General features: G+C 48.1%; 1 protein-coding gene across 12 annotated transcripts in view; it reads left to right on the top strand.

Moving 5' to 3' along the window:
- SORBS1 (sorbin and SH3 domain containing 1) overlaps positions 1–26962 on the top strand; it is a 187948-nt gene that overhangs the window by 53880 nt on the left and 107106 nt on the right. For 2 of the 12 annotated variants that reach the window (XM_075935649.2, XM_075935645.2), the window contains exon 1: positions 18813–19242. The exons of 8 other annotated variants lie outside the window; for them this stretch is intronic. The gene's annotated coding sequence lies outside the window, so the exon portion shown is untranslated. Of the gene's footprint in view, positions 1–6919; positions 7281–18810; positions 19243–26962 lie in introns of those variants that run through there. 2 more of the 12 variants (XM_089779997.1, XM_075935651.2) reach the window with 2 other exon arrangements.

Raw genomic sequence — 26962 nt, 5'->3', positions numbered from 1 at the left:
GGGCAAGAGAGCTTTGGGGTGAGAGATGCAGCAGAATAGTGGAGCTATCTTAGCAAGGAACAATTAAGGCATATTGCAAGGGTTGGTTTGGAAGATGGCAGCAAGTGGAGCAAGATGGGCATACAACAGGGTATGGAGACGAAGAAAGAGTTTCATAAAGCACCCATAGATGCACATTTTGAGTGCCTTTCATCATCACAGCATCTTTATACCCTATTGGTTGGTCCCGGGATATGAAGGGTTAAAATTATCACTTTGCACTAAGGTGTCCAAACATTTCCACAACGAGAGCAGCAGAGGCAACTCGCCTGAGCCCTAGAATTGCACATAAGTACTGTATAATTTACTTAATAATATACAACAAATAAAACAAGCTTGACTATAATGTTTGCTGTACTGTCATCTTCCCTGAGAGACCACAACATTTCTTGAGTATTGGAAACAGAGTGAGATTAGTGCAACAGTTATAACAACCTGCGAGGGATTGTTGTGCTTCCCAGGCTATTATAGGGAGCGGGTGACATTCTGGGTGTTCATTCTTCAACCCCTAAATTAACCGCTTAGTGGCAGAATTTCATTTTCCTGGGGTCTCCCTTCCATCCTTTAGGAATGTAGCCCAGTGTGGGACTGATCCTTTGGGACATCCGTAGGAATCATGTGCTTGTGACTAAACTTAACTGGGCTCTGAAAAGAATTGCTCCTCCATGCCAAGGCAGTTGAAACCACATTCCTTTGTCAGTCTGAACTAACATTTGATAAGAACAGTCCATGTTGGAGACTCGAGTTGCTTGTATAATGACAACATTTATTATTATTAATAATACCCCCTTTGAGCAAGCTGAGCGATCTTCCTGTCTTCTGACAGATGGGAAGTCCATCATTTTCTTGGAACCAGAATATACATACAACACGAGTTCTCAGCCCTCACCAGCAAGCTTGAGTCAACAATCCTTAGAACTCAAAAAAGGCCCAACTTTAATTTTTGTTGGTTTTGGTTTGGCTGGGTTTTTGGCTTGTGAAGGGTGAAAAATGAGCTCTCTTTTGGGTCAGAAACCTTCTTACCAGTAAACAGTAATGTAGGAAAGGGGCCTGAAACATAAGCCTTTGTATTAGAGACCTGTTATGAGAGACCCAAGGCCTAAACTCAAGTCGTCATCAGAGCTTTGCTGTTATAAAGCAACTTGAAGTTGTGAGCAAAAGTCAGAGCCTGCTCACGGAATCTGGAAAGCACAGGACCAATATTACAGAAATACATATTCCTGAGCAGTGCTAGGCATAGGAATACACATGCAAACACATTCCAGAAGGGCAGTAGAACAACCCCCTTACCAGCACATTCCCCAAAGGTAACAGGAACACATGGGCCCATCGTAAAGATAAAGCCCATTTGCATGTCCTGCTATTCTTATTCCCTCTGATAGCTGCCCTAGAGCATGTCCTTGGCTGTGCATCCACCTGCTCACCTGGCCCAGCCAGCGCACTTGTCTGTGCTGTCGCGCTTGGTAAATTCACCCTTTGAAGAACCACTGCCTTGGTGACTTTATCTTGCCATTTGGTGTTGAGTGTAAACAACATTGGTGGAGACTGATTCACCTTTTTTCCTGATAAGCTCAAGCATGTTTCCCAACCATACAAGGGCTGATATTGAAGTGATTATAGTGTGCCACCCATCCTGGCTGGGGCTAGGTTGTCGCAGAGCTAGGAGAAAGGGATTAAGGCCCTGTGCTCAGAATATGATTCTAGCTGTGGAAATGTTCCCTGATGTCAGCAAGTTGGGGTGGAAGCAGAGGGGTGAGGCATAGAAGGAGCTTGCAGCTCCATCCCGCAGTCTGCCAGGCACATGGGTGGGAGGTAGCTCTCGCATGGAAAGGGCCACAGAACCTTACTTCTTACCCCGAGCAAGGTGTCAGTAGGGGAAGAATGGCTTATGACAGAAGAAGCATTTTTGACATGCTTGGATATTAGAGTTGCCAGTTTTGGTTGGACATATTCCAGAAGGTTTCATTACGTGACATAATATTTAATTAAAGATTAATCTTTACTTCCTGGAGGCTCCAGGACAATCCTAGAGGGTTGGAAAACCTGCCAACTTGGGGCTGCACTTTTTGAGCTGCAGGTGGGTGTAGGAGGAGGAGCAGGGATTTTCCTACTCGTGCATATGAACCATACTTACTGCCATCTCACAGACTAACCTTCTTGAAGGGAAAGGGACAATTTGGCCAGTGAACATGCTTTTGCAACCAGTGTATCCAGCTGAACAAATATTTCTAACCCTAGCACTTTTCCCAGAAGAAAGAAGTTTGCACCTTGTACCTGTTCCACGAGAACAACTTCTTTGGACACAGAAGCAGAGAGCCAGTTTGACTGGAAAAACAGGCTGTGTCTACACTGGGCCACTTATTCCGGAAAATCAGCCGCTTTTCCGGGATAAGCTGCGAGCTGTCTACACTGGCCCTTGAATTTCCGGAAAAGCAACGACGCTCTACTGTACAAAATCAGCCGCTATTCCGGAAAAACTATTCTGCTCCCGCTCGGGCATAAGTCCTTATTCCGGAACACTGTTCCGGAAAAGGGCCAGTGTAGACAGCCCAGTAGTCTTTTCCGGAAAAAAGCCCCGATCGCGAAAATGGCGATCGGGGCTCTTTTCTGGAAAAGCGCATCTACATTGGCCACAGACGCTTTTCCGGAAAAAGGGCTTTTCTGGAAAAGCAGCCTGCCAATGTAGACGCTCCTTTTCCGGAAAAACTGAAAACGGAATAGTATTCCGTTTTAAGCAGTTCCGGAAATTCATGCCAGTGTAGACACAGCCACAGAGTTTGCTTTTAGGTACCAAAACCACTTCCCAGGCTTATGTCGCTTTCCATGGTCCCTGCTGGTGAGGGTAGCCATTTTCCTTGGGTGTGGCTGGTGAGAGATGACAAGAGGGAGTGGACAGAGCACTAGCTTGAGACTCAGGAGACGTGCATGCTGACTGGCCTGGCTTTGCCTCTGAATTGGATGTGTGATTTTGAATGAATCACTTAACTCTTCTTCTGTTTCCTCTTCTCCTTTTGTCAGCCTTGCCAATTTATGTAGGAGGTAGGTCCTGCAGGAAGGGGAGGGATGTCCCTCCCTATGTCTATGTATCATGCCTACCACATTGGGCCCTGATCTTGACCTAGATTTATGATAGCACAAAGGTGAGGCTTCCGTGCTGCCAAAGCTTCTTAGCAAGGATCAGTGAAACAGCTCTGAGCCTGGGCCATGTGGAGGCGTGGGGCTCCCTTCACATTTGTGACCACATTGTGCTGGGACCCGGTTCTGCCTGTCTCTTATTCCTTGTCCTTCATGCTGGCAGGCTACCGTGGGGAAAGAATTCCCCCCAGCCTCCCTTCACTCCTGCGCCAGACTCACTTCATTCCCAGGGGATGACGGGAGACTTCAGACCCTGCGAAAGGTTGGTTGGCTTGTGCAGGGGGGTGATACCCCAGCCTTAGACAAAAGTGCCCACAGGCTGGGGCAGGGGTGAGCAGTGAAGCATTCAGAGAAGTGCCTGCTAGCAGGAGTGCAAGCAGCCAGGTGGGTCCGCAGATGTGTTACTGTGTCCCAGGCACTGTAACATCTATATGGCCCGGGACAGAGAGCACTCAGCTCATACACCCAACGCAGGCAGCTCTCTCCTGTTGAGTCACCCCTGACGGGAGAGAGCCATGCCAGAGGAAGGCGTTCTTGGGGGCTGACCCAGACACAACCGTCAGAGATAGGGTGGTTCTCCAGTACAACCACGAGACCCTTTTATTCTCTGTGTGCTGTCCAATGGCAGGTATTGGCTGAAACCGAGGGAGATTCATCTCTATTTACTAGTGTAATTGCCACGATCCTGCTGTTAGTCCCATGTTGTTACCAGTACTCATGAATAATGTCCTGTTGAATGTGATTTAGTAGCAGCAAATGTAAGAACCGAGTGAAATAAAACATTTGTACACATCAGTCAAGCTGCATTTATGCAATTACCCAGAAGGATTTCATTGCTTTCTTCTGAAAACACCAGCATGAGAATTAGAACTGAAGAGAATAAATGTGAATTATCTGGTCTGAGTTACATAAGTTGCTTTTAGTATCTGGCACTATTTTCAGTTGCTGTGGAGTCCAATTCCATCTTCTTGCCAACTGAGGCTTTGTCTGATGTATTAGATCAAAACGTATTCCTGTCTCTAAACGCTACCAGCGGCACATTCAGTCCTCTGCACTTCGGCATCTAAAGTGGGTGTTGCAGGAAACTTGGCACCACTGCTCTTTGCAGAATAATAAACACAGATGATGTTGCCTTGGGTTTCATATAGACTTGGATACTGTGGCCTCATATCAGATGATTCATACACAAATGGTGACTATTAGTTTTTAAAAACAACACGACTTGTTGAAGAAGAGAAAAGGAACATGCTTGTCTGGTTTCACAATAGTAGTTTCTTTTTTTACTTTGAGCTGACTGAACATTTTACACTTTATTATTTCAGTGGCTGCATTACATTGTTGTGTTCTCCATCACTGTTTAGTTTTCTTTTTTCCAGTGTGCTGGAACATACCAGTAGAGCTGGAGTATTTCCCTGTCCATGCTTTGCTCAAGGTATGTTCTTCACATGGTCTGTATCAAACACAGATGATGGAAAAGGCCCTTCTTGATAAAAGTGAACTGCAAAGGTACTGGCAAAAGAAAAATATTCTTCTTTATATCAGGTCTTGGGTGTTCCTGCACCCTATTTTCTTGACTTGGTGTCTCTCATTTTAAAGCACCCTAAAAACACACTGAATTAGAGCATGACATTGAGGAGTTGAGTGAACTAACAGTGACATAGCAGGGTACAATCCAGACAGCATAGCTTGGTCACCCAAGTCCCCCCTGGAGTGCCCTTTACATGGCTCAGCCTGGATTGCTCACAAACAGCCTCCAGCACGTATATCATTCCTGGCTATGTCTTTGTGGGGATTTTGGCTTGTACTAGCCTTGGTTATGCTGCAGGCTGACCCCGGCACACATCCCCGTCCCAGATCTTCCCTAGAAAGGTAGGTCTTGTATTGTCCACAGGCCTGCTAATGGGGGAGGAAAGGGAGCAGTTGCCTGGGGCCTGGTGATTCAGAGGAGCCAGAGCCCAGGACCCTTGAAATTACCGTGGGAGCATGTTGCCGCACACTCCGCATGGCTCTGAGGCCTGGCTGCCTTGGTCCCACCCCTTCCGGGAGTGCAGAGCCAGCCCCTCTACCCGGTCCCACTCCACCAGGTCGGAGTCCAGAGCTGGTTCAGCGGGATCCGCCTAGGCACACTTCCTATTCCCTTACCCTGCCTCTGTGGAGATGTGACAAGTCCTGACAGCTCTTCACTTGGCTTGGCCTCCTACGGAGCAGGGCGTGGTACAGCACAGGTGGGGATCAGCAGCTCTAGCAGCCTGGAGACATCAGGCTGAGACTCAGTTGGGTTAGAGGGTCCGCCTTCCATGCTTCCCATCCTGCCCCTTAGCGGCTGGTAGGAAGGGCAAGCCTGGCCTGGCTCCACCCACTAGGGAATCACAGAGAGGTTCCTCCCCCGCTGGCTCATTGGGAGGCCACTCTGCCCCACACGTCCATTAGCAGAGCTCCCATGACTGTCAGGCTTTGAATCCAGATTTGCTCCCTTCCTAAGCAGTGTGTGCAGGGAGAATTGCCTGCAGGGCTGGGAGCTTTTCCGCGGGCTCTGCAACTAAAGTTACGGCAACTTATAAAATAGAAATTGATCTTCATGAGTTTCAGACCAGTCTTTACTCCAACCTGCTCTGTGGCTTGAGGAGCTCAGACCCAACCAAATACCCTTATTGCAAACAAAACTTCCTGCAACATCCCATAGAATTGAATAGGGTTAAACCAATCGGGGTTTACAGAAATTAACAAGTTTCTCTAGAAATGGCTCTTAGAACCCAGCAGGTTTTAACAGAGAATGAGACCCGTTCTCTAGATTGTGCTGAGCCTGCCTGTGGAATCCTGTAGCATGGCTCTCGTTTTCTGCACCGTTTGGAGGGCGGTATGAAAAGCCTACAGAAATTAGCATTTCCTAGTGAACTCTGCATACATTTTCATAGGGGGACACTGGTCAAGTCGAGATGGTTGCAGAAAAAGGAAGGTGTGACGGGGCAAGTGCCGCATACGCGCTCCCCCGCACTGAGTTAGGAACCGGGGGGGGCGAAGCAGGTGCCGCTCCCGCAACACCCCGCACGGGGCCGGGGTCCGAGACAGAGACTGGCCTGCCGGGGAAGCGGGCGATCGGGGGAAGTCCGGCTGAGAGGGACCCAGGAGGCCGAGCAGAGGGGAAAAGGACAAGCGGCCACAAGGACGCTCCGGCACGGCCGGATGACGTCACGGGGAGCGTCGGGGAGGACGCTCAGGAGGGCGGGGTCGCAGGCGTCGGGGGCGGACCCACCTCTCGGCTCCGGCGGGGAGTTCAAAAGGACGAAAGCCCCAGCCCGGGGAGGAGGAGGAACGAGGAGACGGACAGCCCCTCACAAGGGCAGAAGAACCCAGAGGAACCCGGGAGCGGGAACTCTCGGCGGAGGCAGAGACCGGGGGTAAGCCTAGTCCCCAGCTGGGGAGTCCCCAGCTGGGGAATCCCCCGGGGCTGAGCCAGGAAGAAGAGACCCAGGGTGGGGCCGCGGTCCCCGCGAGTGGAGGGTTTGGGGGAACTTGTCCCCCTCCACTATACAGGGGCTACCGTCCCTGTCTTAGGGCCCTGGGTCGGGGCTCGGAGTGTGGGAGGGCCCGAGCCCCCTTCCCGGCCCCCTCAGGCCCATCGGAGCACCAGCCGGCAGCACCTACGGTTAGGACCGCGGGCAGGCGGTCGGTAATAAGACAGGGAGGGCGCCCGAACTTGGGGACACTCGGTGACAGAAGGACATACTTTGTCTCTTCCCCCAGAGAGGAGGAGAGGTAGAGTCAGGGGAATCTGCTCTCTGGAGTGTCATGCTACCCACTAATCACCTAATTCTCCTCTCACCTGTCTTTGGTGGCACCTTCTGGCAGCACAGCTCCTTTCCGAGCCATGAAGAGAGTAGCTTGCAGGTGGCTGTGCCTCTGCTCTAGTGTCCCTCCATCCATGGGATTTCTGTAATGAATTGGGGCAAAGGCGGTAAACCACATTGCCTATTTGTGGGCGCTCCTCTCTCTCTTGTCTGCAGGCCCCACCATCAACAAAAGAGAAGAGCTGAGAATGTTCGGGAGTGAATTTGCACTGAGTTTTCCCATGTAAGGCTCACCCGGCTGTGGGCTGTTCTGGAGGAGTGAGTAATATACAATAGGTCTTTGTCTTCACGTGGATTGATTTGTTATTTTTAAGTCTAAATGTCTAGTTTGACCCTGATCAGAGATCTGAAAGAGCTTTCTCTTTTCCCCCACTGAGGCTCAGCAGTTCGTCCTTTCACACACTCTGATTGTACAAGATTTCATAAATCTCTGAGTCTTCAGTGCTAGAATTAAGCAAATTATTCCCATTACATCTGAGTCAGAGCCCTGTACGGTTCAAATGAACTAGAGAGGCACCAAAATAGATATAAGAAGGTGGGGACTGAGGTTTCTGCAGGAATTTAGGTATTTTAGGCTCCTTGACTAAACCAATTCTGACTCGTGTGCTGTCATACATGTGACAGGCCAAGTTCTGTCCTGAGGTCTCCGTTCACAGTTCTCATTGGCTGCTGTATCTGGGAAGCCCCAAATAAGCTCATTAGAATTAGGCACTAAATTAACTATTTTTTGCTTTGCATCCTTGTAACCAAATTTTCTGGATGAAAAAAGATTCCTCTGGTTTTCTGTAAAAATGAAACACTGTTGGGCCATGTGGTATGACTACGAGCTAACTGGAACTTGTAAGTACTGGCATTGTTCTTTCTCCAGCGGGGTCCCTCTGGGCGCTCTGCTAGGGGTGTGGCAGCCCCTCTGCACTTGGCATCGGAGAGCTTCATGAGCAATGCCATTGTGCACACCTCCCACTCTTGCGCTGCGAGAGGCACTCTGTGTGTCTGCCTGCCCCCAGGGCCTTCTCTGCCACCAATGGCTTTGGACAGGATTCGCAGCACAGCCTCTTCTCCTTTGACTTCTTAGATAGAGCATTCCCTGATAGCTTTAGGGCCATTTAGTCATTACTCCTTTCCTTTGCTTGTCCTCTCACTACTAACAAAATGAAAAAGAAAACCTTTATGTTCTTCCTACTTACCCTCCTCGACAGCTCGTAGCTTAGCTTTGTTTTGCTGCTTCCCACCTTCCTGGGAAGGTTTCTCTCTCACCCTTCTGCCTGGTTCTCCAGGGTTAAAAAGGTGCATTTCATGTCAGGATCCCTTTCCAGTAACTTCTGGTCACCACGGTTCACCCGCTGTCTGGGAGAGGGACGCATCCCACAGAAGTGTACCCATTGCCACAGCCTGACCGCCAGAGTCAGACATGAAAAGGACATTCAGCTAGGACTTCTCCTCATCAAGAGATCATAGTGTCCAGTCCCCTGCACAGCTTTCACTATCTGCTAGGTCATCCACCTACCCTCACTTACTGTATCCAAGAGGAAAATCTTTTCTTCCCCCTGGCTCCTTCCTCACTCTCAGAAGCACAGCCCGCCGGGACCCCATCCCCTCTAAAGTCAGTAGCCTCCTTGTCTTTGGGAATGAGACATGGCTCCAGAGACCATCCCAGTACCTCTGATACCAAAGCTAAGCAAAGTTCTAAAGACCCTAAATTGGCAGAGCTGTGGGTATCAGCACCAGTTCTCAGCAGTGTGAGACCCTCACAAACAGTGCCAACCATCTTGACCAGATCAACGTTCGCCACAGCACCTACGGAACCACCAGCAACCGCAGCTCTACTGGTGCTGGCACAATACACAGCACCAGCCAGCCTCTGGCACCAACTATAGCCTCCGTGCTGCACATATTTTTAGCACCGAGCAAATCTCAGCTCCAAGCAATTCCTCTGCTTGGCATCAGCCATTTAACAGTCAGAGGAACCTAAACTCAAGACTTCAAGTCTGGATCTAAGCGTCATGGCTGGGTACCATGGGCCTAATTAGAACCGTTGGTCTGAAAACACTCATCGTCTGGGAATATAAGGAGCTTGGCCTGATCTTTGTGGCTGAGGCTCATAGTGACTCGCCTCTGGATAAATGCAGTGGCAATTCTAAAGCCAGTGGGGTAGTGACCTTGGGAACTGGGCAGGTAGTTTCATTATTTCTTCTAAGTACTGTTGCTTATAGAATATGGAGTGTGGTTTGTACGTTTAAAGGTGACCTTTCAAATGCTGTTTCTCTTAAATATGCACAGCCACTCTAGTGCAAGTACCCAGTGGAGAGCAGCACTAGCTTTTGGTAGCAGTGTACGTGCAGTGCAGTGCATGAGGAGAGAATGGGTAGCGGGGTTTCTGTAGCAATGTTTGTGGTGGGTTGTTGGCCTCTACTTAATAATTTGTTCCATACGTAGCACTGTACGGACAGGACACCATGGGGCAGTTATGACTATAGCAAGCCAAGGTCCCATGACAACTCCCACTCCACTTGACACATGTGGCTCAGCCCCACAACCCACAGTAAATCCTTTCCAGAGGTGATTACTGAGTGGGCGTGCAAAAGGGGACGTTACCTCCTCCCCTAAGCCCTGCTGGCATTGGAGCAGCTGTCCAGCATGGCAGCTCATTTTCTGTGCACGTGGGCTGGACTTTAAAGAACTGGGAATTATTTGTCCCTGCTGAGAAATACTTGCTCTAATATGGTTGCTAAGCGCCTAGCAATGACTTCCTCTCACGAGAAGGTGTGGGGGACAATCGCAGTCCATATGTTCTCATGAGTGCTGTGACTGTCGGTGGACACGAGTCACTCCCAGAGTGCACAGGCACTATGACCCTTTTTCTTTTCTAACAGTTGGTTGGATCTGGTCCCAGGAATATTCCAGGAATTGCAGCTGTCACTTTGTGTACCTGGTTCCAGGGCCTGGCCCTGATCTGGCTGGCAGCATTAGCAGTCGGAGACTAGAGGTGCAACTGCCCCACTCTACTTTTCTCCATTAGTATCACTACTTTATTTTTGGCCCCGAGTCTGAGCACAAAGTGTCTAGCTCCTCGTGCGTTCACTGTTTGTTCTGAACTGTGTTTGCAAGTGACACTGAAGCATCATGACCCTACTAGACATTGCAAGGGGGCGTGAACTTCCTGCTTCCAGCCGAATTCTGTGTTTTAAAAGACGCCAATAAGCTCAGGGTTCAATTCAGGAAGAACCGGATAAGCCGTATTTACATGCTAGCACAACACAGGGCTAGAAGCCTCTGGAGTCTTCAGTTGAGATGAAAGGGACAGAGGAGATTTGGAATGTTGGTTAACATCTTTTAACATTTATTATTAATCATATTTATTATGGTAATGCCTAAGGACCAATCAGAATCGGCCCTCATTATGCTAGGCTTTGTGCGAAGTGTGAGTGGTCAGTGAACTCAGTAAGACAATAGCAAGGACAGCACTTCAGAATCATAGAATCCTAGCACTGGAAGGGACCTTAAGAGGTCATCAAGTCCAGTCCCCTGTCCTCACAGCAGGACCAAGCACCATCTAGAGCATCCCTGATAGACGTCTGTCTAACCTGCTCTTCAGTATCTCCAGAGATGGAGATTCCACAACCTCTCCAGGCAACTTATCCCAGTGTTTAACCACCCTGACAGGTACGAAGTTGTTTCTAATGTCCAATCTCTCTTACTGCAATTTAAGCCCATTTTTTTTTTGTCCTATCACCAGACATTAAGGAAAATAATTTTTCTCCCTCCTCCTTATAACTAGAGCCTTCTGTGGATATAAAATTTGCATCCACATCCATATCCACAAAGCTGAACCGCAGATATCCACATCTGCTGATATGGATATTCATGGATAAGGGAAGGGTGAGGGGTTTATTGATGGGGAAGAGAGGAGAGAGTACAGGAAGGTCAGACTTTGGGGGTAGAGAAAAGGAGAGTTCTAGGCCTAGGGACCAGGCAACCTGAGGACACAAAGCTGAGAGTGGTGCTGGTGACAAAGAGGCACAAGGACTGACAGGTGTGCAGGGTGCGGGAAGGATAGATCAGAGGCAGGTGCGAGGAACTTCACTGTGATATTTCAAGAAACAGGAAGACAGCGAAAGAATCCAGATGGAGGTTGTATCCTGCTAGCTAGTGTCCAAGCATACATGGCTTTGAGTCAGCGTCTAGGTCCAATTCCATTGTTCCCCAGATTTTGAGTGGGAAAGTTTTGGACTTGATGTTCTAGGCAAAGCCCATCTCTCCTACCTGCATTTTTTCCTGTAAGAGGAAGCTGAGAAAGTGTTGCTTGTGTTGCACTAAGCAGTGGTCACCAACCAGGAGATCAGGATCTACCAGTAGATCTTGGAGCCTCTGGCAGATGATCCTGACTGGTTTGACCAAGAGGCTTTCAAATGCTGGCACTTCAGCTGCCCCTCCTACCACTGCTGCGCACCTCCTGCCCTTTGCCTTGGAGCTGCTCCTCCCCTGGGAGCCGCCTGCTTGCTGTGCAGGTCAGGGTAGGGAGAGGAAGGGGGCACTGATGTCAAGGTGTCCCCTCCCACTCTGGATCCTTTCTCCACAGAGCAGAGACGGGGCACAACAGGACTTGGCAGGGAGTTTACTGGCTGCTCTAGGGAGTGGTCCAGGACCAGGGCAGGGGTGAGCCTACCTTAGCCCTGCTGAACCACCCACCACCCAAGAGCCACCTGAGGTCAGCAGGGCCCAGCTGGAGCTCACATCCCAAACTCTTACCCCAGTCATGAACCCCCTCCTGCACCCCAAGTCCCTGCCCTATCCCCGAGCACCCCTACATCCAAACGCCCTCCCACAGCCTGCATCTAGAACCCCCTCTGGCACCGCAACTGCCTGCCCCAAGCTCAGCTCAGAGCCCCTCTCATACTCCAGATCTCTTAACCCAAGATCAGAGTCTGCACCCCAACCCTCTTCCCCAGCCTAATGAAAGTGACGAAGATGGGCAAGAGAGGAAGGATGGAGCGAGCAGGGGTGGGGCCTGGGAGAAGGGGCAGGAAGGAGGCAGGACAAGGGAATTTATATTTTAGGTAGATCTTGGATTGCACTTAAATTCAAAAAGTGATCTCATGCTCAAAAAGTTTGGAGACCACTGTAGTAGCGCCCAGAGGTCCTCACGGTGGGCTGGGGACAAAGACAGAGATGGAACTCACCTCAGTGAGTTCACAATCCCAATGAAAAGGACCAGCAAGGGAAGCATTATTACATTTTGCAGACAGGCATTCAAAGCACAGAGAGATGGAAGGCCTCACTCCAGCTGTTTTGTGCAGTTTGGGAAGCAAACCCTTTTCTTTGTCCAGAAATGCAGTAAAGTACCCAGGAGGTTACTTGGTATTGGAAGAATCACTAGGCAGCGATTCTTTTCCAAGCACACTTGGGATTTGAGAAATCCCATATTGGAGACTTAGTCACACAAAGATGGTAAATTCAGGATCAAGCTGTCAGAACAAGAACCCTGTCATCGGCTTTTGTTCTCTGTTGCCACTGCCAGTGAAGTGCAGTAGCGGATCACTCGTCCTATCCTGCTGCCAGGGCCCAGCCAGCTTGGGTCCTTTGCTGAGCAGATCAGCGGTGTGACCAATATCTGCAAAGCTCGAGTGAATTCTTGGGCAGCATCTGTATCGGCTTCTCTTGCTCAGCATGCCCCGACCCTGATTGCAGCAGTCTCCTTTCTGTGTGGGTGGGGAGTGCCGTCCCCACAGCTCAGTCCGTTCTTGGCCTCTGAACGTCTGGCTGGCAGGGCTCTGTGCTGGTAGAACCTCAGACAGAGCTGCGAAAGTGCTGCTGCCCCAGTATGGCAGGCGTAGCTCATTAGCACCTGGGGAATACAGTGTCTTTCTACATGGATCCATCCAGGGACGGACAGAACCTGGCCTAACACGGGGGAGGGGTCTTGGCCCTGCAACAGGAGGAGAGGCCTTTGCTACTGTCCTGTCCCTCCTCCTGACTTTCCTCACAACCAAATAACATGCACTCCGAAAACCTAACCAGTGTGCACTCTCCGGTTCAAAAACATCAGGAAAAGGATAGCTTAAATACAGCACAAAGGAGAGTCCCCATAGCCCTGTCATATTAAGAATGGCTAAATCGGGGTTCTCAAACTGGGGGGCCTGACCCCTCATGGGGTCATGAACCTGGGGGCTCTCAAGCTTCAGTCTGCACCCCCAAATTGGCTTTGCCCCCCAACTTACAATGGTGCTAAATATAGAAAAAGTGTTTTCGTTTCCAGAGGGGGTTGCACTCGGAGGTTTGCTGTGTGAAAGGGGTCACCAGTACAGAAGTTTGAGAACCACAGGTCTAGATGCTAGGATGGCTGATGCTGTAGAGTGTGTATCCTGGATGGCAACAGAGACGTTTCCCCTTCACCTTTTTATTATGAAAGTGATTAGCAGCAGCAGTGTTCCAGGGTAGGAATGGAAACAATGGGGGATCTGCACCCCATGCCCACCACTTGCTGTGGCTCGCCACGCCACTGTCTATCCTTTGTACAGGTTGAACCTCTGAAATCTGGGACTCTCTGGCAGGGCTGTGGATATTGCTGGACCAGATGAACCTGGCTGGCCCGGTTCAGAAGTGCTGCCCGGGCTAGGCTGGCAGTGGAGAGTGCATCCCCAGTGGGAAGCACAGCCTTGGCCAGGGCTGGCAGCAAGGTGGAGCTGGAAGCAGCAGGGCCAGTGGCCAAGCATGCAGCCCCTCTGAGGCCGGCGAGGTGGGGAGCGCAGCCCCAGTCCTGGCTGGAGATAGCGGCGTGGAGCACAGCCCCAGCCAGCTCTGGAGTCAGTAGGGCCAGCAGCTGGGCACGCAGCTCAGGCTGGTGTTGTGCGGGGTGAGCCCTAGTCAGAGTTGGAGGCAGCGAGGCCAGCGTCTGTCTGGGGCTGGAGCGGTGGGGGATGTCAGGCTCGAACGGTGGGGGGCTGGAGGTAGCAGCAGGTGGCAGGGAGCTCAGCCCCAGCTGGGAACAAAGCCTACAGCCTGGTAGGTACTTTGACCTCCCCTTGTCCAGCAAACGCCGTTGCTCGGGATCACTCAGGTCCTGAGAGTGCTGGACAAGGGAGGTTTGACCTGGATCAATAACCACAGCCTTGAGCACGCTGCCTGGCCACTGGAGAAAGCAAAGAGGTGGGGAAATGAAGAGTTGGGTGAAACTCAGGTGTATGGGCTCACAGTGGATAAAAAGACCTAAAGAAGAGCTCTTTGAAACTAAAAAACTTCTCTCGTCCACCAACAGAAGTTGCTCCACTGAAGGATATGACCTCATCCATCTTGTCTCTGACCTCTAGGACTGGGCCCAGAGGGTGATGCATGGTGGGGTTGCACCACAGTCACTCTATTCAGTCCGGTTTGGGGTCAAGGTAGCTCAGTTTCCACCTGGGCTTGCTGGGCAGGAGGTTCAGGTTTATGGAACTGGTCTCAGTTTCAGCTTGATGTTGAAATGTAAAGTGGGGTGAGGTTAATCTGGTCCGAAAGGCTAGCAGTGCTGTGGGCACTGCTGTCAGGGAGAGCAAGCTGCTGCAGCAGAGTCATGGAGAGCGTGACTGGGATAGTGAAACAGCAGTAAGCCTGAGAGTCCCTGCTCTGCCCAGGAACGTGGGAGTAGCAGTCGGGGGAAGGGAAGGGAGGGAAATGGGAGAGCAGTGAGGAGAGGGGCCAATGATGCAGTTCTTAATCTCACTTGGGTGGATTTTACCAAGCAAGGCTGCCCTAGCCCAAGTTGGAGTCCCAGTGGAGGAGTGGGCACAGAGGTACTGTAGACAATCTCAGAGGAAGCACGTGCAAGCCAAGGCAGCAGGACAGAGCATGCATTGTGTATCTGCACCAGGATCAAACCAAGCAGCATGATTAATGGGCATTTTTGTTTTTTGAACGTGGATCTGAAAGATGGATGAAGTAAATTGCTCCATGGGTTGGAGCAAGTGCTAGAGGAGAAGGAGAAAATACACATGGGAAACATCTGCTCCAAGAAGGTATGTTCAAAATAAGCAAGAAGGGAAGGAGAAACATCTGTGTGGCATGTGGCAGACCACCAGTGCTGCAGCAGGGCAAAAGTGAGAGGAGGAGACAAAGTAAGAGATGGCTCTGAAGCAAGCCCTAGATATTGCCAGCCCCAAACTGTGGCAGAGTCTGGCACCTTTAGCCACCTTTGTGCGTGGGATCCAGTGCTAGGCATGACTGCTAGAAGTTTGGCATCTCATTGACTAGCACAACTACCGTCTTATTCTGCTCCTCGTGCCCACAGCAGAATAGGAAGCAGGGAGGGAAATTAGCACATTCACAAAGGGAAGTGTAAGGGTTGGAGCAATCACTGGTGCAGCACCTCCTGCTGGCCAGTCTGGGAATTGACTCATCAGCCTCAGAGTGCCCACTGCTTGTTGGTATCTGTCCCTTAGTTACCAGTTGTCTTTTGCACTAGGGATGTAAGCGACTAGTCGATCAGCCAATAAGCATAAGCTTCTCGGATAGTCGAGTTGTGGCTTGACGAGTTGTTCCCTCCCCCTTGCTTCTTCTGTCAGAGAGAGGCAGCAAGTGGAGGAGCAGGAGCCAGTGCTGGGGGGAGCTGGATGAAAGACTGGTTCCCCCCAGCACCGTCTCTGCGGGGGCAGGGGAGGCAGAGGCACAGTGGGAAATGGTGCAGTTCCAAGTGCTGTGCTTCCGCTGAGCTCTCATACGTTTCAAAGACTGAAGTGAGGCAGGTCCCCTCTGCTCTTCTGGGGCTCCCCCGTGGGCGGCTCTTGCTACATTTAAAAGGCAGAGGCATGGCCCCCCTTCTTGACTACGTGATTAGCTGATTAATCGAAATGTAACATTCCTATTCTGCACTATTCCAGACCCCATATTCCTCCCGGCCCACAGTGCCCTTTTCCTCACAGCAGTGCTCCCGCTCTCCAGGATCCTCCCCTCCCGGGGGTTTGAACCTGCTGCCTCCTCCTGTCCCGGCTGCCTCCCTGCAGCCTTATTACTTTCAGGCCGGCCCCCTGTCTCAGACCTGCAGCCTGGGCGTTGGGTCAGGCCAGAGCTCACCAGCTCTACCTGTCCTTCCCCAGCCCTGCTCTGTCTCAGGTGCCCTCTCTAGCCTAGCCAAGCAGTTAGGTTCTTTCTGCTGTGTACCTCCTCTCCAGGAGCCCTTCTTGTAGGTCACATCCAACCCTGATTGGCTGTCTCTAGTCCTTTTCTGATTTGGCCCACATTCCCAACCCAGTCCCAGGGCTGGATTTAACCTGTATTTCCCTGGAGTGGGGTGACTGCCCCACTACAGGTAGCAAGTGAAATGCTGCATTAGAGATGAGCTGTGTTTCAGAGAAGGGATATGTCTCGCCAGTTATTGAAGGCCTTAGGAAAGAGTAACCAGGTAGAGATAGTCAAGTTACCCAGAGGGGAAGGATGGCCGGCTTGTTTTGTTAGGGCACTAGACTGGGAATTGGCAGACGAGTGTTTTGTGAGGTGATTCGGTGGGAGTGCCTATAATGGTAATTCCAATATTTTTTTGAGATGAAGCGACCACATCTACATGCAAGATTCACGATGTGGGTGTCCCATGGATTTCCATAGAGGCAATATGATATTTTAGGCCTCATTATGTACCCCTTACCTAATGAGACACAGCATTCTGCTAGCTTTTTGACTGCCACTCTCTAAAAGCTCTGCTCTAGGAATTATAGGGCCATTCTGTGGTCTGGGCTGGGTAGTAGGTCAGATTAGATGCTCACAGTGGTACTTCCTGCCCTAGGAATTTATGAATTAAGGCCAACTCCCTGTTCTGTACTAGCTAGAGTTCTTAAGGAAGACATGTATTTCCTATTACTGAAATATTTTGCATACTTTTTCTGACCTGCAGGAGATAGGTGGCTGTTTTTCTCTCACGCACAATGAATAAGTCCAGTAGATCACTTTGATTTGCATAAATGCATCTTATTTCTAACTAATAATTAATACCAGCTGTTGAACCAACAGAATTTGTGAGCAGCCTTGCCTTTGGGTTTCGTAGTGTATTGAATGCTTGGTCTCTTTACATGAATTTTTTTCAATGTCCTTTATTTAAAAAAAAAAAAAAATTTTTACACACCTATTAGCTAATTGCTGCTTGGGAACCAGCCATTAATGAGCCATTGTCTGCCTACTTTAGACTGTAAAATACCAATTGATAATATGAAAAAGGCATGTATGTGTTTAAAATAATTGTGTTACTATTACAGATTTCACTGCCAAAGTGTGTTTACATAGACTAGCAGGCAGAGAGGAAATGTGGTCTAGTAGTTTGAGCAGGACTCCCAGGTCTGATCCTGCAAGCACACATACACATGAGTTTCTTTATTCATGAAAACAATCCCATTGGCTCTGTAATTGATGTGGTTACTCATGGGCATTCTGTTTGCTGGTCTGGGTCACTGGGTCATTCCCAGCTCTGGCCTGACCTTTCCCTGGCACAGTGCATGGCTATCCGGCAGCTGGCAGTCTGATTGTAATGTGGGTAGTTTTGTAGCTGTGGTATCAAAGGCATCAGCGTGGGCTGTCCAAGTGTCCCACGGACCCTGGAGACATATTGTATTCTGAGCCTGTGCGGCAGCTGCATGCTGCTGTGCCCACCCAGCTATTGTCAGCTACAGCCAAACTGTGGGTGCAGGGCAGACTTACCCAGAGTCACTTCCAGCCACATTTCTGGAAGTGGCCACTAATTTTGGATGCCAGAATTGGATCCCATGGAGATAAAGTGGGCAGCTGCAGATTTGCAGGGCTTTGCTTTGGAGTAGCAGATGCTGAAGAAGAGCTCCGTGTTGCACAAAAGCTTATCTCTCTCACCAATAGAATTTGATCCAATAAAAATAGTACTACTTAGAGTCATAGGGTTGGAGGAGACCTCAGGAGTCATCAAGTCCAGCCTCCTGCTCAAAGCAGGACCAACCCCAACTAAATCATCCCAGCCAGGGCTTTGTCAAACCAGGACTTAAAAACCTCTAGGGATGGAGATTCCACTTCCTCCCTCGGGAACCCATCCCAGGGCTTCTCCACCATCCTAGGGAAATAGTTTTTCCTAATCTTCAACCTAGACCTCCCCCACTGCAACTTGAGACCATTGCTCCTCGTTCTGTCATCTGTCACTACTGAGAACAGCCTCTCTGTCCTCTTTGGAACCCCGCCCGCCCTGCAGGCTGCTATCAGATCTTCCCTCACTCTTCTCTTCTGCAGACTAAATAAGCCCAAATCCCTCAGCCTCTCCTCATAGATCATGTGCTCCAGCCCCTAATAATTTTTCTTGCCTTACACTGGACGTTCTGCAATTCAACCACATCCTTTCTGTAATGGGGGAGGGGAGCAAAATTAGAAGCAGTACTCCAGATGTGGCCTCACCAGTACCAAATAAGGGAATAATCACTTCCTTAGGTCTACTTCATTCACCTTGTCTCTCTGGACATCTTTTAACTTTGTTGCTTGTAGCCTTAGTAGTTTTTCTTTGTTTATTAAAGGGCATACTGATACTTACAGTGAAGCTAAAGTCCAGCAAGGTGTAGAGATGAAAGCACTTACCAGTTCTACATATGTGTGTGCGTTAATTGACATGTGGAGAATATGTGGGGCTCTCTAGCTTGCAGACCCTATAGGCAGGCCAAGTGTTATATTTCACGTGGCTGTAGTTTGAAAAAGCACATGCTTGTAACACATGTGGAGAAAATTATCTGGGATGGAGAGATGTTTTAGGTTCATATTTTCCCTAACATTTTGGGGTGGGTTTTTTTTTAATGGAAAGTGTTGCCAATCCAATCCAGGATGTTACACTTAACTTATTTCTGAGATAACTTAGATACGGTTTTTACAGCCCAGTGCAGAGGGTGATTGAGACTATAAAGCAAAGCCTTAAAACCACTGGATTTTTCTGCCTACCGTAATTCCACAATGAAACCATTTTACACTAAAGGAATTTAAGAAGAAAAAGCCTGGGCATCCTCTCCCTTCCTTCAGCAGCTGTTTTCACTCTGTATTTTAATGAGTGGGCTGAACTAAAACCATCAGGGAAGGGCTTTCCCCTCTGGCACCCCATGTAAAAGGCTTTGCTAGTGTGTCATGCTTTTTGCCTGTGTGAAATGAGTAAATGCCTATCGGTGGACAGTTCAAAGAAAGGGCTTCATCATGTTCTTGACTGGTTAAGTTCTTTGGTACAAGCTGTTTTTTATTTCCCTGGAATTCACATTAGTCACAAAAAGTGAGTATTTAAACTTCTGAAGATTTAAAACCTTAGCAGTCTCTTTTTAGGTTTTTCGGCATAAGTACCTTTTGGAGTCTCTGTTGCTTTTGGGGGTAGATTTTGTTTGAACTACTGAATTTTATATTCCCTGTGAACCGTTAATGTCTTTTCTGCATGATTTGTAATCCTGACCCATCTTTGTAAAGTGCTTTGAGATCCTGGTCTTTATAAATGCAGAATGCTGCTGTTATGCAGAAAATACAGTGGAACGTGTTGATTTTTTTAGATTGTAAATATTAATGTGATATATTAAACAATATGGATCCTGTTTCCAAAGGGAGTAGACTTTAAAGGTTACCTACCTTCTCTTAGATTGTTTCTGCTTGTGCTGAGTGATTTTTATCCTCTAAAAATCAGATGCTGTTTACTTGTCTAATCAGTCTGTCTTATTTGTGCTGAGAGCCACTGACTGCTTTGTGGATTTTAATTCAACTTTATAGCAACAGGTAATTTCCCATTCCTTTAAGAACTTTCTGATGCTAAATAGAACTGAGAAAATGGTGAAAGTGGTGTTCCCTTTTTGCTGGTTTTCCTTCACTGCTAGATTGCATTTGTTAAACTCAGCAAATAGCAGAATTCCCCCTAGAATACTGGGAAGCAGCCCAAAAAAAACTACAGTTACATTTTGCTGGAGGATTCTTGCAGCATTTTTTTAGAAGTCTGTTGAAATACTTTGTTAGAATTACATTCCTGGCTGATACATTCTCAAAAAGGCAGCTGTGTTAAATTTCTTTAAATGAACCTCCACAAACCAAAGGTACAAGAGATCCCCTCTGCAAATGCAAGTTAATTATTAGCAATAGAAGGGAAAGTGCCATTTACAAGATAACAGCATTTGCCTCTGAGAAATATTGTACAACATGGGCAAACAAGAAGAGCTCCTCAATTGTTGCCATTTTTATTTTTTCAAACATTTTGCTAAAGTTACTGTCTTAAATTGGTAGAAAATAGGGGATGAAACCAGATCAGGGATCCAAACAGCTTTGAACTTCAGCTCTTGTTCTGAACTCACAGCTATTCCCTGAATCACTGATGGCTAAGCCCAGCTTTGGTGATTCAAGTCCATCACTCATAGCAGGGTTCAGTTATTTTAAAACTATTAAGGCTAAATTTTGCTTTTGGTTCCATCCTGAACAGCTGCTCCAAATTCAGTGATTCCAGATTCAGTGATGTACACTCATGTGACTGAACAGATTTTTGACTCTTTGGGTTTAATATCATGTTTGTGGTTTGCGTTTAATACCTTCATTGACTCCAAAATTAGAACTCTGGGCTAGATCCTCAGCCCTGTTCTGCCTGTCTTCTAGCACCCTGCAATGAAAACATTAGGAAGGGGGGCGGGAAGGGAATCTAGGTTTCTATCCCTCTATTATTTCCTACTACAGTGCAGGTAGGACCCAGATATGTTCTCCCTGCACAGATGGGGGGGGGGGGCAGACAAGAGCAGGACCCAGAAAGGGGCTGGAGCAGCTACCTCAGTGCATGAGATCAGGCTGGCCACTTCCCAGCCCAGCCTGGCTCTGCCTTTAAGCCACCTGGGTTCTGATGGACACACCCACCCTAGGGAGAAGGAGGAGCAGGAGCAGATGTACTAGGTGCTGAAATGGCATTGGGAATGGGACAGGCACCTGGATGGGGGAAGGGAGGCATTGGTGTACAGTAGGGATGTGAAGGTTTAACTGGTGAGCATTGCCTTACCAACATGCTTATCGGGTTAACTGGCACCTGGCTGGAGCAGCCCCCTGCCCGCCACAAGCTGTGGGTGGGGGGCTGCTCCAGCCCTGCCAGCCCCTCTATGTCACACCACGCCATGGGGGTGCACTCCAGCCTGGCTGGGCCAGAGGAGCTCCCTGCCCATAGCGCAATATGGTGGGCCCTGCCTGGCCTGGCCTGGCCAGAACAGCCCCCTGCCTGTGGCTTCAGTGCCCCACCCATGGCGCAGTGCAGCAGGCGGCTAACTGGTTAAGCCTATAATTTAACCGTTTAACGGATTTTACACAGGACCTGGCTGTCCTCCCCTACTACATCTGAGCTGCTCTGTCCTCATGCACATGGAGCTTCCACCCTCAGCACGGAGAAGCCAGGTCTCCTGTGTCCCGGTTCAGTGTCTCATCCCATCCACACGTTGCCCAGTAGACTGCTTTGAAAATCCCCAGCCTTAGGAATGAGCCTTAGAGAGGAGCCACCATTCTTAGTCACGTTCCTTTCCAATGCTTCTCATCACCAACAGGGTTTGGGGACCTATCAGAGGGTTTGCAGTCCAGTCCTCTCCAGCAAGGCCAGTTTTCACCTGGGCTCTAGCACAGGTATTTCCTCTGTAAATCTGTAGACAGAGGAATTAAACAAATACATAATTCCACTGACATTTTGTCTTGCCTGTGACAGCTTATTTAAACACTTCCCTGTTGTAATCAAGAGCAGGAAATTGACCTTTTTTAGTCCCACATGCTTGCACTGGAGACAGCGGGTGATCTCATGTCCTTGTTGCAGTTCCCACACAATATTTACTACATCCTGGATGTTTGCTCTAAAATGTCTGCTTTTCTTAAACAATGAGACACAGAGTCCTGTGTCACCTTAGAGATTAAGTGGTTTGTTAGGGCAGCTTTTGTGGGTAAACCCCATTCATCAGGTGGACGTATTTTACATTTTACCCACAAAAGCTTTTCCCTGATAAATCTGTTAGTCTTTAAGGAGCCATAGGACTCTGCATTGTTTTTGCAGATCCAGACTAACCTTCTGGTGCTTCTCCTAGGGAAGAGGAAACTTGCCATAAAAGTTCTCCCCAATAAGGCATGTGCTTTAAGAAAGGATTGTGACTTTAAAATCAGCTAGGTCTTTTCATGTGATTAGCTACTCCTATAAATGAAAAAATTAGTGTCATATGCCCCCCCCCCCCACGCTCTGGGCTGGCCTTACCATGAGGCGAACTGAAGTGGCTTCCTCAGGTGCCAGACTGTGTGTGTATGTGGTGGGGGGTGGGGGGGTACCACTAGGATCCAGAGTGTAGACAATTGTGTCTGCTGCTGGTGCATCTGTATTCTCTCCGCTCTAGATGCACAGAGATGGCGGGGTGCTGTGCTGGAGGAAGGAGGGAACGAGACATAACAGGCAAGCAGGAGAAAAGGTGGCATGGGGGTGTCATTTGAGCTCCCCACCTCAGGTGCCAAAATGTTGTGGGCCAGTCCTGCCCCCCCCCCCCACACACACACACTCACAGTGAGGCTATGGGTTTGTAAACAAGAAACCATCCAAGAATACCGTGGGTTTTGGCAAGGGGTGAAACATTTGACAGGAAGCTCATCTGTGGATAACATACAATGCTACCACTTTAAATAACTTTTTAACGCAACCAGAAAGTTTCCCATATTTTTCTAGTGTGCTGATTCATATTCTCACTGCTTTTGAACATGTTGATATGATTTAGATTTGTGGACTTTTCTAAAGATCTAAAATTGCCTCCTGCATCTATAATATTGATGGGAGAAAGGGTCTGGTTTGCTAGAGAGCTGTTTAAAATGCTTTACTTTCCTATTTGAACCAAGGCTTTTCATTCGCAGTAGCATTTAGTAACTCAAGCCTTGAAAAACTTCCATACATGGTTAAAGTGTAAACACCAACAGGGGTTTGCTTATTTAAACCGTAGTGTCAGACAAACTTGGGTGGCTTTCTTCTGAGCTCTGTCCTGCATCTTGATGTGGCTGCTACTAAATGTACCCAAAGACAAGCCTCTCCAAGCAGCATGAGGGTGGAAGCTAATCAAAGGAAGTCATTTCTGTCAGTGGTAAATATTCCATGCTCAGATCTGCCATGCTGATGATAAGGGTGGTATAAATACACAGACAGAAGCCAACCTTCCTGAGCCCTGAAGTTAGGGAAAGCCAGAAAGATGGGCATCTCTCTGTTGGTAGTTTCACGGGGCTCCTTCAGCCTTCTCACTATTCTCCCACGGCTTCCCAGGCCTCCCGTCTTTTCCCCATGCTCCACTGCTCTGCTGGTGCAGTAACGGGGCAATACTTTTAACTTTGTGTGTTGGTGCTAGTTGGCTTGCAGTTGCATCCATTTGTCTCTTTAGACCAGCTTAGTGTAAACAGCACTTACTACTGACCGTGTTAGTCTGAAAAGTCAGCAGAACTTCTAAGCCCTTACATGGCTTATTGCATCTCCAAGTTTAAATGTAAACAATCCTGAGACATATTTTACAAGCTCTCATACAGTTGGCCGAGCCCTGATATTAGCAAGTCACTTCTCAACACTTGGGGGAGGTAATGTTAATGTCAGGCTGGGGCTCCTGCATTCTAATGCTGGTTCTGCCTAGCCTGTGATGGGATGGTGAGTAAGTAAGTCACTGACCTGCTCTGCGTGAGGTTTTCTTCAGCACACAGCATTGGCCAAACTTTGCTCCCACTGAAATCAGTGGAGGTCTAACTCTTACTTACACTCAGGCCACTATAGGACCCTTAAGATTGGGCCTTTTATGCTTCCTGACCAGAATTAGGCGCCTCAGTTCAAATGAGACTCAGGCCCTGGGAATTTTACCTCTGGCTTCAGTGGGACCAGTTGGTTTACAGCTTTGGAAGCCCCATCTTGTGTGTCTCTGTTTCCCAATATGTAAATTGGGGGCAAAGAATGCTGGCTCACCTGCCCCATAAGGCTGTGGCAAGAGTTAATTAATTTTTGTACAGCTCTTTGACAATATCCACTGGTATGTAAGTGCCAACTCACAGCATTGACTTTATATCACTCTAAGGAACTTTGCTAGATGGACTGATTTAGTTTTATTAAGCAGACACACACAAGTATTGAAGATTAATACAAGAAGCCAACATGCCATGTGGGTTGCTGAAGTGCTAGACTGCACCATTGAGCGATGTCCTGTTTTGTGTTTACCGTCCTATAGATTACAAGACTGTTAGTGAGAGCCATTTACATTCTGCCATTGCATTATAACAATCTACGAATTGCCCATGTCATTTTGTAATGGATCTTTGTTAAAGTTCACAGGGATAAAAGGATCTCTCCAAATGCCACGTGCATTTTGCAGATTGCTGATGAAACATTTTGTTACAGAAGTTAACTACATTTCTTCCCTGCTGCTGACAGACTAAAGCTTAAATTAATACTCTGCTGTGTATCTCAGGGTAATATTTCTCAGTTTGCAATCCTGTGTTGGCAGAAGTAATCAAAATATTTTAAGACATTCTTGTTGTTTTGATCAAAGACAGTTGTTTGATAAATAAGGAGACCACTATATTAGGTGCAGATGAATATCGTTATGGTCTTTCCATAAACAAACTTGCTAGCAAATAGTCTGATTCTTTTCTCGGAAGGTTAGTTCTTATTCATCCAAGCAGTCCCACTGCTGTCAATGGGATTATGTTGTGTGGGTACAAGCTTGGACGATTAGGTTGTAAACAAGTGAACCAATATACCCTTTCGGTGTGTGTCAGGGCCGGGCGGGAGGTGGTGGAGTCAGTGGGGGCGGGTTGTCTTGAAGCACAGAATGTACTTATCTTCTGCTATGTCAGTGGGTTAATGTGTGGCTCTAAGATGACATTGATCTAAAATGTAGCTTGAAAAAATGTCTTATTTAATTTCTACTCGGTGCAAATCAAATTCCAAGCTAGGGTCAATAAAAATACATAAATCTTGCCCGGTCTTAATCTGTATGTCCTACTCTTTGTCGCATGGTCTATCTCTATTAACATGAAATAAACGGGATCCACCAGAGCAGATTAAACACAGCTAATAATAACATTGACTGTGTCTGGAGAGCAAAATGATATGCAGTAAGAAAAGACCCACAGTGGTTTGACACCTTGGGAGCTGTACAACTGGTTGGAATTGAGTCATTCAGCCCTTTTCCAATAAATGTATTAGACTCTAATTACTCCAACAGAGAGAGCTCCTGTGCAAACTCTGACTTGCCATGCAGCCTGTCTGATGATATCGCCTATTAAAGGCATTACATTTAATCAACAATAATATTTTAAAGTTAATATTCTTCAGATGCCAAACTGTTGGGCACCACTGAAGCTCAACTTCCTCTTGGGACGGAAGGCAGTGGCTAGCATGCCTCAGGGCAATTGGGAGGGCAAATTTCATGTAAGGACAAATCCCTGCTCGTCTCAAATGGCCATGGGATTGTTAGTGCCTTAACAGAGGGGTGGTGGGTTCCAGCCTCTCCATTTGAAGACGTGCACAGTAATCTGGGTGAAACACAAACGTGTCTGTCTTACTGCGCTTGTGGGAAAAGGCAGGAAATATTGTGGGTCACAAAAATAAAACAAAACATGTCGCTGGCAGCAAATTCCAATTTTTTTCAAACCTTGATAATTCAAGAGTTTCATACTATAAACATTTCAGCTCCACAATGTTACATTGTTTCTGAGAATGAAACGTCACCTTTTCACATTTTGTGGAAAGCTGTAAATCAAATGTGGCCGTTCTGGTGTAAGAATGTTGTCATTTGGTGCTAGGGCAGCATTGTAGCTTGTTCGTTGGTCAGTTTTTGGTGAGGGCAGAGGGTTAGAGGAAAACAACCCTCTGATTTGGGGTTGGGGGTTTCCACATTTATAGAGGCTGCACTTTTTCATGGTCAATGGGAGTTAGACACCTAGCTCCTCCAGGTCCATTTTACAGCCCTAGCTGTGATACTTTCCACCATAAAACTATCCACAAGCTGCAGGTATTATTTCATCCCCTGTTGAAATGCAGCTACCTCTGGGGCAAAACACAGCTGCTGTTTTAGGGCCTGCTTTATAGCTCCCTGTTATCAGTTGACAGACTCCACTTGACTTCAGTGGGTTTTGGCTCTGGCCCATGCAAAGCAAACAATACTTAGAAGTTTATAGGACAGGAAGCCAAGAATGCTTTTGCCAAGTGAAACTTCCAGGGGAATTCTCTTAGACAGAATAATGAGCCCTTTGGGATTGGAGCAGGACACTGCACTTAACTCTTACGAGTATAGTTGTTCAAGGTAGGAAGGGGGAATCTCTCTGATACAAAGGGGTCAGTGGAGCTCCTTCCAGGATGGGATCTGAAAGATTGGCAGGTGGAGACTGAGCTTGTAACTATGAGAGAGTGGATTGGAGAATGAGAGCGGTTTATTTCCCTAAGCCTGTACCTGTCTGGATTAAGTATGACTGAGTCTGTACTAGACTTTGGCTTAAACTTGCATAAGTGGCCAACTGACTTAGGAGCCACAGCTCCATTTTTCAGGTGACTTACACCTTCAGAGCTGGTGTCTCAATGAAAGTTCCCAAGGCACTTTGTTAATCTTTTAACTGACGCTCCCCACCACTGCTCTTTACACTGGGTGCACCCGTGTAAAGAAGGGTATTGCTGGCTACCAGCATTTTGACACACACGTCATGGAGACCTGTGCTGCTCAGGGTAGGTGACAGGCTGGTTAAAATGTTGGCCGTTGGCCAACAGCAGCAAGGCCTTGAAGACTAGCACCGCAGAGCTACGTTAGGGGTAGCCAGCACAGGAAACCTCGAGAAGAAACACTGATGTATAAACACAGTCTCTGTGGTTCTGATGTGATTTCCCCCCGACCCACCTCTGTCCTATTCAAACCTTTTCTTTTTTTTATGTCATTGTATTTGGAGATTCCTGGGGGAAGCATTCCTAGAGCTGGTGAAGGCCAAGATGGAGACCCTCAAGGGAGTTCTTC

Source organism: Pelodiscus sinensis, chromosome 8, assembly GCF_052426305.1.
Source record: "Pelodiscus sinensis isolate ZL-2025 chromosome 8, ASM5242630v1, whole genome shotgun sequence".
Taxonomy (NCBI): domain Eukaryota; kingdom Metazoa; phylum Chordata; order Testudines; family Trionychidae; genus Pelodiscus; species Pelodiscus sinensis.
This window is presented reverse-complemented; position numbering and strand designations above follow the sequence as displayed.